Below are 17829 nucleotides of genomic sequence, written 5' to 3' on the forward strand. Positions count from 1 at the left end.
TCATGTTTTTGCCATTTCTGTAAATGTACTCAAATTATGGCCCATTATGTTCGGGAAAGGGCATGAGAGAGGGGTCCAAAGTGTATGTACACACACACACACACTGCTGTGAGGTTTTACAACTTACATGTTTCCCTACCATGGGAAGAGGGCCAGGACTTTAACCCAGATGGGTACTATGACAAGTGACTTATGTAGAATAATCAGGAAGTTACAATAGCAGAGCTCATTGCAGTTTCTAGTTGTCTCCCATGTGCTCTGCTTACCAATTAATGAATTCTGTGACAACAGGAGAAGCACACTGGACCTCCTCATAATTGGAAGCTGTCCTTTCCCAAAAGTCCTGAGAGAACAAGTTGCATAGAAAAGCTGTTGTTGATTTATTGTAGGTTTACACCAAAGCATGCAAGATCACACACCTCCATATAGAAGATAAATCCCATGCTTCTATGGACTTTGCAGACTGAACTTTGTTTGGGTCTAGGTGGTTATTTTTTTTATTAGATTGTAATGATATTTTATCACCTACAGTAACTATGTTAGAGAAGGAAAAGCCATTTCTGGATTTTAATAACAGTCTGGGCCAAGATACTTTGAATGTCTGCAGGCATGAGGTCTCAGATATTAGGTTTTCTATTGATGTAGTCTATGCCTTCATTTAATGCTAGTGTACTTATGGATTGTTTTGGAGGTGATAAGATGCTAGCCTTCAATGACAGGATTTAGCACCCTGTTTCCTTAGCCTTTTGGGTGAGGAAGGGAACGTTGTTAAAATGAAAATTTATCAGTTTCTGAAGTGGCATCAGTTTTCGTACTTACAAACATTTAAGATCAATGGCCATTAGCATATAACCTATTAAAAAAGCTTCTAATGAAGGCATGTTCCCTATATAACTATAGAATCATTCCCTTGGCAAACAGACTCTCAGTGTAAAATTAGGCCTATGAATCAACAAATCAGTCCCCCACCTCTAGAAGAGAAATCAGGAGTAATGAAGGTCACCATAGGGTTCTTTATGAGACATCAGTGGATCCTGATGGTAAGGGTCAGGCCACATGATCTGAGAGTAGGCCAAGCCCACAGCAGGATGAGCTGCTTCCTAGCAAAATGCAAACTTGGACTCCATAATATCATACAGTAAGGACATTCACAATCTAGCTCAACTACCATGCTTTCTACTTATAGTCTATTCCCTATAATAATTAAAATCACAAAAGTAATAATGATATGCCAATGCCTTTTGGAGTCATTCAATCCACCGAGTTCTCTTATCTTTGACTCTCATTCCATTTAATATGATTTACATGTCACACAATAAATGAGACTTTGAACCAATTAGACTTTTATTCCCCTCCCCCCAACAATAAGGCCAATTGAGGAATCAGGAACAAAATCCCCCCAAACTCTATCATTCTTAAAGAAACATGGAATTCATTATCTAAAACCCACCCACTCTCCAAACCCTTTCCTGATTACCCAAGTCCTCCCTGATCTTGGTCCCTTCTGAACTTCTTCTGCTCTTATTGTCTGCAATGTACAGTTCAATTAATCATATTCTGTTTTCTATTGTTTGCTGCCATTTCATGTGTGTTATTCTTGGCTCATTGACTGGATGAGGAGGTCCTTGAGGACAAAGAAAAAAAAAGAATCTGAAGTGGCAGATGGTAAAATGAGCTGGGGTCAGACAGCTGGACAATGTGGACCATACAGAGGGGCAGGAGAAAAAGGGCTACTGACCATTTGGAGAGTTCTTCTCAGGAAAGATGGGGGATGGAGTAGGCAGGAGGGGACTGGATCTGCTTAGAAGGAAGCCATTTCTTAAGCTTCAAATAGTAATGATGCAGATCTGCAGAAGCAACCAAAACAGAAGGAAGTAGGCTAGGTAATAAGATTAAGACTAGAGCATGATACAGGCCCGGAAAAATTGTGCATGAATAAAAATGCTCCCAACAAGCTCAGCCTATGGAGAAAAGCACAAGATGACACAAAAGGGGTCTCTCTCTCTCTTTTTAAAAAGCAAAGAGGCTAGGACTGCTGCTCAGGATGGACAGAGTAGAGATAATAGGCTACAGAAAAAAGGGAGATCTACAGGATTCATATTCTGCTTTTGCTTCCTCTGTCAGGGAGAATGAATTTTGAAGGAGAAAACACAATAAAAATGTCTAAGAGGCATATTCAGCTTAAATAAGAGGGGAGGTAGGAAGAGAGGACCTACTCTTCCTTAGGGAGTAGAAGTCACCCAGCCCCCATGAACTTCAGGATTAAGCCATTAGAAGAAACAATAGTTGTGAATTCTGAGCTACTATCAGAGATCTTCAAAAAACAACAGAGAATGGCAATGGTGTCCTCAGACTATAAAAGGTCAAAGATCACAAATTTCAACCAAAGGGAAGGGAGTGAAATCAAGCAGTAATCTTGACTTCAATTCCTGCCAAAAAAACTATTTTCTCCCCATGAGCTGTGGTTTTGTCCCTGTAGGGAGCCTCCTATTACAGAGACATTCTCTACAATGCACAGTGACAACAGCTCTGCAATTTCAAGTCTTAGAAGTTAAGTGACTACCCAAGGTCATATGTCAAACGTGAGATTTGGACCCAGATTGTTGTGACCTTGAGGCTGGCCCCCTATTCACTGTGTCATGCTGTCTCTTCTGGATCATCTTCTTAAAGGGCCAATTGGTGAACAAGATCTAAAAAAGGAAAAAGTAGAAAATAAAGAGCCTCAATTACTCAAAAAAAAAAAAAAGTCTTGCCTTACACACACACACACACACACACACACACACACACACACACACACACACTCAACCTAAATGGTAATAAAGCATTTGACAAAATGCCTCATTCGGTTTTGGGGACAAGGTGAGGAGATAAAGCTCAATAAAAGACAATGAGATGGGTTCAGAATTGCTTGAATGACCAAACCCAAAGAATAGTCACTCATTAATGGTTCAATGCCAACTTTGAAGAAAGGAGGGTTCTCATGGAGTTCCCCCACAATCTGTGGCAGACTGGGTGATAGTTCATATTTTTTTCAATGACATCAAAGCAAGGATGACACATTTGCTAAATTTTCAGATGCCTCCAAGCTAGAAGGAAGAGCCAATGTGTTGGGCAAGGAATTCAAAAAGATGTTAGGTAGAAATTCTAGGAATAAAATAAAATTTACCAGGGATGAATATAAAGCCTGACCCCGAGTTCAAAAATATCAAAAAGTATCAAAATTTAATACCAGGGAAACATATCTAGACATCAGTTTTGAAAAAAAGAGCAAGACTTTTAGTCAGTTTACAAACATTTATTAAGGATTTGTTATGTGTCAAGTACTACACTAACCAGTAGAAATCAGAAAAAAGACAGGATCTTGCAATAAGGTCCTTTAATGAGGGAGATAATATGTGAACAACTAGATAAATACAAGATGGACAGAGAGATAGAGAAACAGATCTACACACACACACACACAGAGTTACTGGAGATTACTTCAGAGGAAACCAGCAAAGAGTCCTCCTACAGAGGATCCGAGTTGGATCTTGAAGGAAATAGGGGAAGCCAAGAGAAGTATTCCAGGAAGAGGGGAAGTACAAGGGCACCAAGTCAGAAAATAGAGCCTCGTGCCAGGAACAGCAAAAAAGCCAACATCACTGCATCATATTGTACATAAAGGGGAATAAGACACAGAAGACTGGAAAGGTAGAAGGGGAACAGATTACGAAAAGCTTTTAAAGCCAAACAGAAGATAATACATTTTATCCTGGTGGTAAATACCATCTTGTATGAAACAATCAGCCATTTTAAAAGAAGCTCTTTTTGGCAATTGAGTGAAAAACAAATTAGAATGGGGAGAGACTTGAGGCAAGAAAACTCATCTACAGGCTATTACAATGGTCTAGACCTGAAGTAAGGAAGGCCAAAATCAGGGTAGTAGTTGTTTTAGGAGAAAAGGAGGATGTATAGTAGAGATGTTGCAAAGGTAGAAATGGCAGGACTTTGTAACAGATTCTTGATACGTAGGATGAATTCAAGTACGGAGTCAAGAATAACACCTAATCTGCAAGCCTGAGCAAGTAGGATGATTGATGCCTTCAACAGTAAGTGGGAAAGGTCAGAAGAAAGTCAGAGAAGCCAAAACATAATGCATTCCATTTTATGTATTCTAAGTTAAAGGTGCACAAATACTAAATAAATCTTTTATAAACCAAAACACAATAAAAATAGTAATTAATTCAAGGACCATGGGCAAAACATACAGATCAAAATAGAGACTTCATAATGAAATCCTAAGGAATTATTAGGTCAAAGAACAAATCAACCACTATATGAAAGACAACAACGATGAGATGATATGACAAAATTTCTGAGATGCTGCTAAAGCAAGTCCTCAGGGAAAAAATTATAACCTCTAAAGATGCATTATAAAATAAGAAAAAAAAAGAGAATGATTAAATGAAAAGAATATGCAATTTGAAATGTTAGAAAACTAACCAATACGTAAACCCAAAATAAACACAAAAGAGGAAATCTTGAAAAATAGATGAATAGGAAAGTCATAAGACTGTACAACTTAAAAACAAAATTAAATGCTGGTTCTTTGAAAACACTAATATAACTGATAAATCTTTAGCTAATTATCCAACTAAAAAGAAGGAAAAATTAAATTAATCAGACAAAAATAAAATTTTAAAAATACAAAGGGAAACCACAGCAAACCTAGAATAAAAAAGAATTATCAGAACCTACTACATATATATCAAAATATGCAACAAAAATGATAATTTGACAAGAATTAGATTATTTAAAAAACCAAAACATTCAAAACAACAAAGCATTTAATTTTTTTCTTAAATAATCCAATACCAGAAAAAGAACTAGCACTAAATGAGCTATCAAAGCAGATGGGGTAAGAGTAGTAGAGGGAAGGAGAAGAATTCTGTCATACTTTAAAGTAATAATTAACATATATACTACACGAACATACCGCATATTCTCAAAAAGTTCTAAATCAAAGTCATATATCAAACTCCTTTTATGAAAGAAACATAACCCTAATGTGTAAACCAAGGAAGCTAAAACAAAGGAAGAAAAATATAGAACAATATCACTAATGAGTATCACCATCAAAAAAAATCCTTACAAAAAGACTACAGCTATTTTACAAAGAGATCATTTATTATGATCCTGACTATTCAATAGAGATGTAAGTATGGTTCAACTACTGGGAAAACAATCAGCATGGCTAATTTTTTAAAAACATAATCACATAATTATCTCAAGAGATACAGAAAAATTCTTTGTCAAAATCAAATAGTCATTTATGCTATTTAGAAAAAAAACAAGTACAAAATAGAGGTACAGAGCAGGGAGGGTTTTTATCCTGGGGTCCATGAACTTGCTTTTTTAAAACATCTGAAAACTGTACTTCAACATAATTGGTTTCCATGGTAATGCTATACACACAATATTTTATGGATTTAAAAACATGATTCTGAAAAGGATTCAGGCACTTAATCAGCCTTCTAAAGGGGTACATAATATGAAAAAGATAAGAACAAAAACAAAAAAACCACCTGGTATAAAGTGATTTTTAAAAATGTGATGAAAGAGGACCTAAAACAAAAGCTACTATCGTATACAACATGGAACAACTAGAAGCTTTCTCCATTAAAAAAAAGGACTAAAGAAAGCAAATAGATGCCCTTTTTAACCACTAGTTTCAGAAATGTTAGCAATAACAATAAGACAATGGAAATAAATTAAAGGCATAAAGACAGGCAAAAAATAAGACTAAACTATCCCAATTTGTTGATGACATGAAAGTTTAATTAGAAAATCCTAAGGGATCTGAAAAGAAAAACTGAGAAAATTAATAGTTTCGGCAAAGTTATAGGATAGAAAATAACTTTCAAGAATCAACATAATTTCTATATGACAGTAACAAAGTCAGGAGGCAATAATAAGGAAGGCCCAATCAAAACAGCTACAAAATGCAAAAAAAAAAAAAAATCAGGAAATCAATTCACCAAGTCAGCACACTCAATATTTATATAGATACAAGTACAAAATGCTTCTAAAAATGAAGAACTTAAATAACTGTAGGATATCAGGAGTCCATGGTTTATTAGTGCTGATACAATAAAAATAGCAATATTATCAAACTAATATGAAAATTTAATGAAAGACCAGACTATCAAAATGATTCTTTACAGAGCTAGACAAAATAATAACAAAATTCATTTGGAGAAACAAAGAACAATAATATCAAGGGGAATAATGAAAAATCAGGAATGATAGATGAATAACACTTTTAGATCTCAAACTTAAGGTAGTATATAAAAAGTTATAAAGTAGTAATCACCAAAATTATTTGGTATTAGTTCAAAAAAGAAAACTACAGCATTGGAATAGACTAAACAAGAATTAGAAATAACCAAACTCATTAACTCAATATGTGATAAAATTAACAACATCAATTATCTAGGAAAGAATTCCATATTTGATGAGAATAACTGTGAAAATTGAAAAGGAGTTTCAAAAGTTAGATTTAGATCAATAGTTTATTTATACATCCCCCAGAAATGTGGCCTAGAGATTAAAGACTAAAATATTTAAAAATTAGAAAAGCAGATTACATCTTTTATATATATGGCTCTGAGATGAATTATTAACCAAACAAGGGAGAAAAGACTACAAAAGATAAAAGAGAGAATTTTGATCTGAAAAGTTTTTGCATTAACAAAATTAATGCAACTAGGATATAAAGAAAAAGTCAAGTAGAAAGAAAAAGATTGATGTATAAGGGTCTGGTATCCATGATACACATACACAGAAATATCTATATCTATACACACACACACACATATATAGCTACAGTAATATATAAAACCAAGTCTATTCCGCAACTGATAAGGAGATGAATAAAAAAGTTTCAAAAGGTATTAATCTAATTTTCAAATTTTGTGATCTGTTAAGTTGTGCTAAATCCATAAAAACAATTTATATGTGTGGGAAAAGGAAGCAAGAAAAACAAAGCAACATAAAAATCAAAAGACAGGATTAGAAGAGATGGAAAATGTTCCTAGCACAGTGATTAGAATATAATAAGAATGTTTTTAAATATCAGTAACCAATATAATAAATGTCATTTCCCTAACTTTAAAACAATCAAAATTACCATCTTAGCAAGACAAACTAGTGAAAGTGATTTTCCCCCCTTTTTACCAGGATTCAACAAGCCTAAATTCTACTATCTCACTTTGGAATTTTCTACATTAGAAAAAAGAATCACACAATGGAGTCAATGTGTCCTTAACATTAAAAAAAATTTAGAGGAAACTCATGCTGAGGACACCTTAATACAACCACACTGGCAAAATAAAACAATGACAAGAAAGGATTATAATAAGTATTGGAGGGGATGTGGAAAACTGGGACACTTATGCATTTTTGGTGGAGTTGCAAAATAAACCAATCATTATGGAGAGCAATTTGGAACTATGTCCAAAGTAATATCCAACTGGGCATACCCTTTGTTCCAGCAGTGCCATTACTGGGTCTGTATCCCATGTGGGTCCTTTGCCTCCTTTATGGGAGGCAAAGGACCCACATGTTGCAAAATATTTGTAGGAGCTCTTTTGATGATGGCAAAGAATTGGAAAAAGAATAGATAGCCATCAATTGGGGTATGGATGAATAAGTATGGTATATGGAAGTAATGGAATATTATTGTTCTATCAAAAATGATGAACAAGTTGATTTTACAAAGGCCTGGAAAGATTTACACGAACTGATACTGAGCAAAACAAGCAGAACCAGGAATACACTAGACACAGTAACAGCAAGATTGTGCAATGATCAACTATAAAAGATTTGGTTTCTCAGTAATTCAGTGATCCAAGCCAATCTCAATAAACATTGGATAGAAAATGCCATCTGCATCCAGAGAGAGAACTATGGAGATGGAGTGTAAATCAACACATGCTATGTTCACTTTTTTTTTCTTTTTTTTTTCTCTTGTGGTTTTTCCCTTTTGTTCTGATCTCTCTCCCAACATGATTCATAAATGCATATATTTTTTAAAAACTAAATGTACATATATAATCAGAAAAATGTGGGAAAATTGTTTTACATGCAACTGGGAAACAATAAAAATATTTTTAAAAACAATAAGGACTCTGATATCATTCAATATTTCTTAAGACTATAGGATTTAGAGCTCAAAGACATTTTAACAAACTTCTGTTCTGACATGGATACTAAAAAGTAGTATTTAAAATAGTAGCACAAAAAAGAGATTCAGTCAAATTAGAAACTTTGAAGCTTGATGGATATAAGACAAGATAGATTTTTAGCTCTACATAAGAACTTTTCAAAACACTAGTGGTATAGAATTGGAATGGACCCTGGAATAAAGTAGTGAGTTACCCCTTGACAGAGATATTCAAGATAGTACTGATTGGCCATTTGCTGGCAAAATTGGAAGTTAGAGAAGGAATTCACAAAGCAAGTAGGGTTTTTTTTCCCGTCAATTATTAAATGAAGGACTTGAGTAAATAATTTCTGAAGTTCTTCCAATTCAAAAATCCATTCATTCTATAACAGGGTAAGACTTAAGATCCTTGTCATGTCTAACTAAGATTCTGTGAAATCAACAGTCTTCAAAGCCTACTCTTTCCTCTGTGTCATAATTAATTTCTGTAAATTTCAGGATATTAGCTTGCTATCCGTTTATCACAAAGAGTTAATTGTGCTAAATAATTACCAATCTGAGAATGTATTTCCAATTTATTACAAGTTATTCCACTGACTTCAATATTCTTGTTGCCTGTATAAAATCTTAGTTTCTTTTTACAATTCTTCCACCAAAAAGAATATGAATTTTGAGGGGATAAAGTACTAAAATGCAGAGATTATACACTTAAAATAACATAACTATACCAACTGAGTTTAAAAATAGATTTCAAAAGCCATTATTCATAGATAAGCTTCTTCTCTCATTCAGGGAGGGGGGAAGCACAATAGAATTTTCCGGACAAGAATGAAAAAAAGCCCTATGAAGACAAAACTTTTCTAGCAATACCAACAAATTCTTCATGAGTTCATACCTTGGGCAAAAAGAAATGAATTTTAATTACTGAAAAAAATTATTTCAGCTGTGATTTTGTATGAGCAAATATGTATCTGCCATCTGGCAAACTGTAGATGATTTTTCAAACCAAACAACAAAGATAAGTTATCATATATGATGGGATTGAGTCATGTTAGAAAATCATCAAGATTTCTCTTATTGACTATCCAAACAGGAAACTAGGTCTCAACACAGAAACAGAGAATGTTGGAAGTGGAAGGGATTTTGGAGAGCATCTCTTTCATCTTTTCACCTAAGCATCAGCCTCAATAACCAGAGCCTCGTCCAGAATTCTTCACCCTAATTTAAAACACATTCTTCCATCAAGTACTTCTCTGGGCCTTCATGATTCCTTTCAGCTTTCAAGTTCCATTTTCAATTTACTGTTGAAACTGAGACTTGCCTGAGGAGATATCATAATGAATGGAAGATAGAGTCAATCTACCTCTGGGCTTTCTACCTGGGTGACAGGAGCCTGGGAGACAACTTAAACCAAAAAGATCTGCTCTTTTAACTATGCTTTGAGGTTATGAATAATTCCAGTTTTGATCAATTATTTAAAAGCTTTACTTATTCTGGAAATTATATATTATTGCTTGATCATTAAATTCTAATTTATAGTATATTTGCAAATTCTCAAACTGTTAAATGATATTTGGTTGTTTTATCATTTTTTAAAAAAATCATAGGTGCCAAAATGTGCATGTGTGTGAGGGTATCCTTTCAGTAAAATGTTTTTCTTGTTTGATATTATGCTTGTCACTCTCAAGTACACATAGCTTATAATGCGATTCACTGAACAGTCTCATCCTTTGGAAGCATGTACCAAAACCCCTCAATTTAATTAAAAGAGAAACAGCTTTCTGACTCACATCCTAGGCAATATTTTCCCACTATCTCCCCATCACAATAGTTTTTGAAGTATTTCATTTGTAAAAATAGGTTAGAAAAAGACTCTTTTAAGAGAAACAGAAAAAATTCATTCACATTATATAGTACCTTTCAAAATGTTTTCAGTTTTAATACTGAATAAAAACACCATTTAAAAATTTTCATCTATTTACATTCAACTCCTATTTCTTGACTGCTTAAACTTTTATCATTGAATTTCTACTGCATCCAGTGGTGACCAGCAACATGGTGCAATAGATGGGGCTGCAGTTGTAGGCAAGAATACCTTTGCTCCAATTTTGCTTCTGACTCTCACTCACTCACTGCTGTGAAAACATGTGTACTTAATCTCTCTGAGACTCAAGCAACTTCCTAAATATGTTAGAGAGGCTGCAATCTGTATTAGAGTATGGAGTTCTCACACTCACTGATAAATGTAGAAATCCATGACATGGCAATATTTCCAATTTTAAGAGTAAAAAGGAGGAAATGCACCACCTAGCATTTGGACCCAGACACACTGGCCTCCTGGTTGTTCCACAAAGAAATTGCTCCATCTCCCAGCTCTGACAATTCAACATAAAAGAATGAAAATGTCTCTTATTGCTGGAATGTTCTCCTTTCTTCTCTCTGACTACTGACTTCCCTAGCTTCCTTAAGTTCCAATTAAAATTACACCTTGTTGTCTTCCCCAGTCTTCTTAATTTCACCACCTGCTTCCTGTTAATTATTTCCTATTTATCTATATTGTGTAGTTAGAATTATGCCTTATGAAACATTGGAATTCAGTTCAATAGGCATTTATCACAGACATACAGGTGTAGCTAAACACACATACACACACACATACACACACACACACACACACACACACACACAGTATCTTGCTAGGTGCTAAAGATACACAGTCCCTGCTCTCAAGGAGATAAAATCTACTGAAGATACAATGTACTAAATACCTTCAATCAAAAGACTGAAAGGACTTGTACAAGGGATGAGAGTAAAGACTGTGTATAGAAGTACAGAGGTGGAAGACAGACAGACAGAAAGATAGACACACACACACACACACACACACACATACACACTAAAAGAGGGCCTTGTAAAGGAGGAAACTAAAGTCACTATGAATGCCTTTGGAAGAAATTATTCCTATTTAATTATCTCAATCCCACAAAAGAACCTAACCTAATCAAGCATTTTATTAACAATAACAGTAATAATAAAAGCTGAAATTTATACAGCAATTTAAGGAATGCATTTTAAGTGCATTATCTCACTACAATCCTTTACAGTAAACTACTACTGATTCCATTTTACAGGTGATATAACTAAGGCTCAGGAGGGTTATATGACTTGTCCTGGATCTTCTTTCTTCCAAGTCCACCTTGCCTAACCCTCACACCACATTGGGTCAAAATGCTGGGAAAAAAATCACACCTAGAGAGGTCCTAAGGAAAACAAAATGCACTCTAAATATCATGTCCAATTCCATGTTTCTTTGGAATATCCCCTTCTTCCTTACATGTCACAACAGAGTAGAAAAGGGAAGATAAAAATATGGGGAAATATACATGTAGGCCAGGTCCATGAATCACTTGTTTGTTCCTGTGCATTTTGACTTACCTATTCATGCCAGAATTCATTTTACTCGTAGAGAAATATAGTGATGAATAATTATTTCTCTTCACTTTAGCCTTTCTACCCACCATGGATGTTATATGCCATCCAAAGAATGATTCAAAGTTGCACAAGATGAGCCTGGTGGTGAAGGTCACCAGGCACAGTAGGTAAATCTGGATTTCAAAAAGATCAAAGATTTCAAAATATTAAATCCAAAAAAAAATGAGCAACAACAATTAAACTACCATGATGATCAAGTAGAATAGGAAAAAAGAAAGATGTCTTCACTCAGCATATGTAATTATTTATTAATGTCATCATGCAAAAGAAACTCAAGGTCATTTTTTTGCATATGGTAACTGTGCAGTACATTTCCAATGAAGGGACGAAGCATGTTAACATTTTGCTCAAATTTCTAAACTTGATAAAGCAGCTGCTTGATATGGGAGAGAGAAACAATGAGCCTGGAATCCAGAAGCTTGAATTAAAATCCAGCATCAGATACTCACTAGCTGTGTGATCCTGGACAGGTCAATTTAAGTGCTCTATGCTTCAGTCTCCTCAACCATAAAATGGGTAAAACAATAGCCCCTACCTCCCACAGCTGTGGAGACTGAAGAAGATAATACAAAGTTCTGTGCAAACCTTAAAGTACTATATGAATGCCAACTATTACTAACTATCCTTATTACAATTATCTGATTATGTTTCATGTTTAGTAATTAATAATGCTCAGTACCCACTTCACAAATGACCTTTTCATGTAGGGAGCATATAGTGGTAATCAAAAATATTTTTATGTAGCTGTCTAGACTACTTTTTAGTCCAGTTGAACTTCAGAAAAGATTCACATCAGGAATGCATGTTTTTAAAGTCCTTATGGGGGGAAAAATCTCCATAAATTTCCACTGGTCTTGCATAAAGAACACCACCTAGAAGATAGGTTTATAAGGTGTTGGTTGTTTTACACATCCTGTAGAAGACCACTCATTGAACTTGGACAGAATTAACATCAATCATAGCTCCAATTGTCGTCCCTCCACACTAGGCATTGTTCTGGTAGTCAGGATCACAAAGACAAAAATCAGTAGTAACTGCTTTAGAGGTCTTACATTCTACCAAAGGATATAATATGCATTTTTTAAACCAAAACTATGATTTCACTGATATAGGGAGCTCCCAGCAAGAAAACTTCCTCACTCAAGGCACAAAGTTTCTTTCTCTGAAATCTCAGAGTCTTAGGGAGCTACCTATACTGGTGTGGCCCTAGTTCAACGAGTTAACTGACTTGCATGTGTGAGAGTGAGAGAATGAGAGAGGAGTGTGAGGGAGAGAAGGAGAGAGAAGTGGATGCAAAGCCAGATATTCCTGATTCCAAGGTCAACTCTCCATAGATTCCCTTATGTATGTAAGCATAATATATACACAAATGGACATAACACAGTTTCAAATGGGACAGAATACAAATGCAATTTGGGTTTCAAGCCTGATCCATTTGCTTAAGACTTTCTTCTTCCCAGTCAAGAAAGGGCACATGTGGTTCTATGCTGTCTTTAAAGAAAAACTCCTAAGGAGAATGAGAGAAAAGAATTTGGGAAGCAGCAAACATGTAAAGGAACCCATGCCTTGGAAGCAGAGGAAATAAAAAGTACGACAGTATATTATGCACAGTTAGAGAATAATAATACAGAGTTTTTTATGAAGTATAGAGGGATATATAATGAAGGATATTTTCACGTATATTCAAAATATAAAATACTCAATCAGGAGACCAGATAGATAACCCAATCTCAGCAAAGGAAATAAATCTAGATGATAAAACAACTACCAAAAGAACTGGCCCAGGAGAATTCAAAATTTAAAAAAAAAAAAAAGAAAAAAAACAGTTCATAATCATACTTCACAAATTATTCTCAAAAATTAAGTCAAAAAGCATCCTACCAAAATCCTGAGACCCAGTCCTAATGCCTAAACCATGCAAGGATAAAACTGAAATAAAACTATATATAAATATAATTAATAAACATTAACTCAAAAATTTTAGACAAAACCTTGTCAGACTGCGGTGGTTAATCTTAATCACTCATTAAGACCAAGTAGGATTTATACCAGGAATGCAAGGATGGTTCAAGAATAGGAAAACAATCAATCTAATTAATCTTCCTAAAAATCAAAACATACAAAAAAACCACATAATCATCTCAATAAATGCAGAAAAAGCCTTTTACAAAGTATAACATTCTTTTATGCTAAAAATTCTAGAAAATAGAGACATAAAAAAACCTTTTTTTAATATCATAAAAGTATCTATTCAAAACCAAAGGCAAGCACCATATATGTGAAGGTACACTAGCAGTTTTTTCAGGAAATGTGAGAATAATGTAAAGATAACTTTCCCCACTTATTTGATATAATTCTGAAAATGCTAGCAATAGCAATAAAACAAGAGAAAGATATTAAAGAAATAAAAATATAGAGGTGATTTAAAACTATCCCTACTTGCTTAAATGATAGATCCCTAGAAAATACTAGGGAATCAGCCAAAATGTTCATTGAGACAATATCTTCAGCAAAGTTGAAAACTACAAAATAAATCCTCAAAAATCAACGATATTTCTGGATAATAACAAAATCTAAGAAGCAATAACAGAAAGAGAAATATTATTCCAATTAAGTACAACATGCACACAATATTTGAGGATTCATCTTCCAAGACACAGAAGAGACTTGTATACATTCAGTTACAAAGTGTTCCTTAAAGAAATAAAAACAATTTAAACAGTCAGAGGACTATTTAGTGCTCATGACTAGGACCTGCCAATATGATAAAAATCACAGTAATGACAAAATTAATTTACACTTTTAATGCTATACCCATCAAACTACCAAGGAGATGGCCATATAGCTGATATAGATCTGAGGTCACATTTGAACTTATGTTCTCTAATTTCAGGGCCAGTGTTCCATCCATAATAGAACTACCTAGTTGCTCTGAGATACTCTTCGAAATTCACTTGGACAAAGAAAAATGTCTAGAATATCAAGGAAAATGATGGAAAAAAGTAAAAACAAAAATAGAATATCATTTCTAGACCTCAAACCATATTATAAAGGAGATGGTAGGATGGCAATGACTACACAAGGGAGATTCAGAAAATGATACAACTCAATAACCCAGTACTCAAGCATGGAAACAATATACATAATAACTATACCAATATAAATTCAAAGAATAATCACCACAAAAAAACTTTTAATAAATGTCATACAGTTATAAAAGGCAAAAGTATAGACTGGAAGTACTGTCTTCATTTCCAACCACATTGCCAAGCGGGGTTCCCAGAGTACAACTGCTGTCATTCTAGGATTCTGGAATTAATTGTAAAGGGTTTAGGAGGATTTTAAATGCCATCAGTGTACTTCTCTGTATAGATTAACAGTCAATATCGATTAGTCAGCAGGACAATTAACTTTTATAAAGTTTATGTTTCTACTCAACATGTATAAAAAGAATATATGGAACAAAAGAATCTTCTCAAATATGTCTAATAACCTCTCCTACCAGGATATATCCAGGGGAAACTGGGCTCAAAATTAGACTGTCCATGGGGTAAAGGGGTAACTCAAAGATGCTGGCTGCTAGAAGTCTTTTTCTCCCCTTCATGGGATACCCATGACATCACCCATGAGCATCTCATAGCTTTTCTGATCAGTTTATTCTTGGCTCCTGATACAGAACAGACCTGGTATGTTGCAAGGATGCTGGTGTAAAGACAGAAAGTCCCAAATCTTCCAGTTCTTTAAAGCTCTGGAGATTCTCCTGAGGCCAAGATAAAGGGTGGGAGAACTTCAAACCAGACAGAGCCAAGGTAGGGCCAGGTGCCCCAATCATTTCCTTCACATGGGTCTAGAAGGAATTCTCTCTCCTAGATTGCTGCTCGCTCAAATCCCCAATTCTAATGAGCCCCATATGTACCTCAGAGCTTCATCTACTAGGCCTATCTACCTTTAGGTCACCTTAGGCCAAAAAGTAGCAAAAAACAATTGTTTCTTCATGGAAACACTCTTGAAATCTCTTATATGCTATGGATAAGTACTAGATGATTTTCTTTTTAAATTCTGCCTCTGGGGGCAGATCCCATTTCTGTCCCCATCTATACCCTTGTGTATATGCCATAAACAGATAGGATGGAGTGAGTGGCACCTCAAAAATGTCAGAGGGTCTGGTCTTTCCTGATGCTTGTCCAGTTTCCAACAGTCTGTGTTGCATGCAGAATGTTTTGAAGTTATAAAGTCAAAAGATTTTCTCTTGTGAAGTTCTCTATATACAAGAGACATATTCAGATCCACTACTTCCACACCAAAATTCCAATGAAAGAATGTGTAGAAGCTGTCATCAGTGAATGAAATTTTTCACCTTTGGGTACCTGACTAAACTCAGTTATGCAGCTTCACAGATGATCAAATTAGAATGGGAAACAACCTTCTTTTCATCAGCAGTTGGAGCTCTAACCCCTAGCTTCCCAAACTCGACCATGCACTGCCTCATAGCTCATAAGAGATAAGACCAGCATGCATGCCCTCACTAGAGGGGTTATTAACATGTTTCATAGCCCCTCCTCTAATATCCAAACACTCTTTCAGCAGAGTGTGAGTATATTGAGGGCAGGAATTTCCTTTCACTTCTTTTGTATTTTCCATAATACTTAACACAGTGCTACGCATAAGGAATATTAGACTATTTTAAAGGAGGAAGGGATCTCAAAAGTCATTTGACACATAAGGAAACAGAGAGATGAAGGGAGTAGATTTGGGAGGAGGAAGACTGACATAATAGCTGGAATTCTAAACTAGGAAGACTTTGGCTCAAATCCCACCTCTGCCATGGATTGATTAGCTGGGAAACTGTGGACACTTTAAGCCTCCGTCCCTCATTTATAAAACTCAGTTAATCATGCTTGTAAAATAAGGATAATTTTATGTACAATAACAGGGTTGTTTTAAGGCTAAGAGGTGAATTTTAAAAGCTACTGAAAAGAAACTACTACTGCCTAGTCTAACTCACATCCAAAATATGAATCTCAGTCACATCATCAAGTAATATCTAGACTGTACTTGAACCTATAGTAAATAGGTTTATAGAGTCATAAAGAAAAACAACACATATACAGTTCATGTCTTTAAGAAATTTATATCTTAAAACAGATCATTCAGGCATGTACATTAAACAAAATATTGTTCTTTTGCCCAAACTTTGTTTACAAGAAGAAACTGAAATGACCAAGGCATAGAAAAGGCGATGAGTGGCCCAACCTCAGAGCTATGATGGGTCAATCAATTGCCCTTCATCCCTTCTAGAGAAAACATTGCCTTTGGTAGATCCCCAAAGTTCATTTAAGAGAATAAAGTGGAGGCTTTATGTCCTGTGTCACTCATCCTTACCCAAATCAGAAGGCAGAGGCAGAAACATTAGAACATCCAAGTAGAGAAAAGCAAAGCTCAGCTCAAAAAACACTTAGAAAGCCTGTGATAAATTTGTGGAGGGGAGTATTCTCTGCATTCAAGGAGTGAACATTCTACAAGTGGCAATGACTGAGACAGACTCCAAGTCTAGGAATCTCCAAGAGGGGGGAGACCACCATCCTTCCTAAGACTGTCACAATACCGAGAGATACAGACTGTACCTGTTTGTCAGAGCTCCCATCTGCCTGACCCTAGCATAGTTCTGCCTTTAGTCCCAATTCCCCAGAAGTACATGTTACTACTTCTCCATTTTAACAAAATCATTTTCTAAAAGAACACTAAGAACAGTGTGTGATTATGAGCATTTTGTGGTACAACATACAAACACACATAACACATACACTCTCCCCAACACACACAAGATTACTTAAGCACAGGTCTGATCAAGTCTCTCTTCCACTAAATGTTTCCTCATCACTAAGATTAAATATCAACTGCTATATTTGGCATTTAAAGCCCTTTACAACTTGCCCCCAACTTATACTTCCTTCATATACTCTAGCCAGGGGTCCTCAAATTATGGCCGCGGGCCAGATGCGGCAGCTGAGGAAGATTTATCCCCCTCACCCAGGGCTATGAAGTTTCTTTATTTAAAGGCCCACAAAACTGTTTGGGAAATACTTGTCTTAATCCATAAATTAAAACTCCGGCCCTCCAACAGTCTGAGG

General features: G+C 35.2%; 1 long non-coding RNA gene across 5 annotated transcripts in view; it reads right to left on the bottom strand.

Moving 5' to 3' along the window:
• LOC116420275 overlaps positions 1–17829 on the bottom strand; it is a 217052-nt gene that overhangs the window by 61660 nt on the left and 137563 nt on the right. For 4 of the 5 annotated variants that reach the window (XR_004230581.1, XR_004230580.1, XR_004230579.1 and 1 more), the window contains 2 exons: positions 1739–2690; positions 1331–1624 (listed from right to left, as the gene is read on the bottom strand). The exons of the other annotated variant lie outside the window; for it this stretch is intronic. This is a non-coding gene — a long non-coding RNA (uncharacterized LOC116420275). Of the gene's footprint in view, positions 1–1330; positions 1625–1738; positions 2691–17829 lie in introns of those variants that run through there. 5 annotated transcript variants of the gene reach the window in all.

The sequence above is a fragment of the Sarcophilus harrisii genome, chromosome X (assembly GCF_902635505.1).
Source record: "Sarcophilus harrisii chromosome X, mSarHar1.11, whole genome shotgun sequence".
NCBI lineage: Eukaryota > Metazoa > Chordata > Mammalia > Dasyuromorphia > Dasyuridae > Sarcophilus > Sarcophilus harrisii.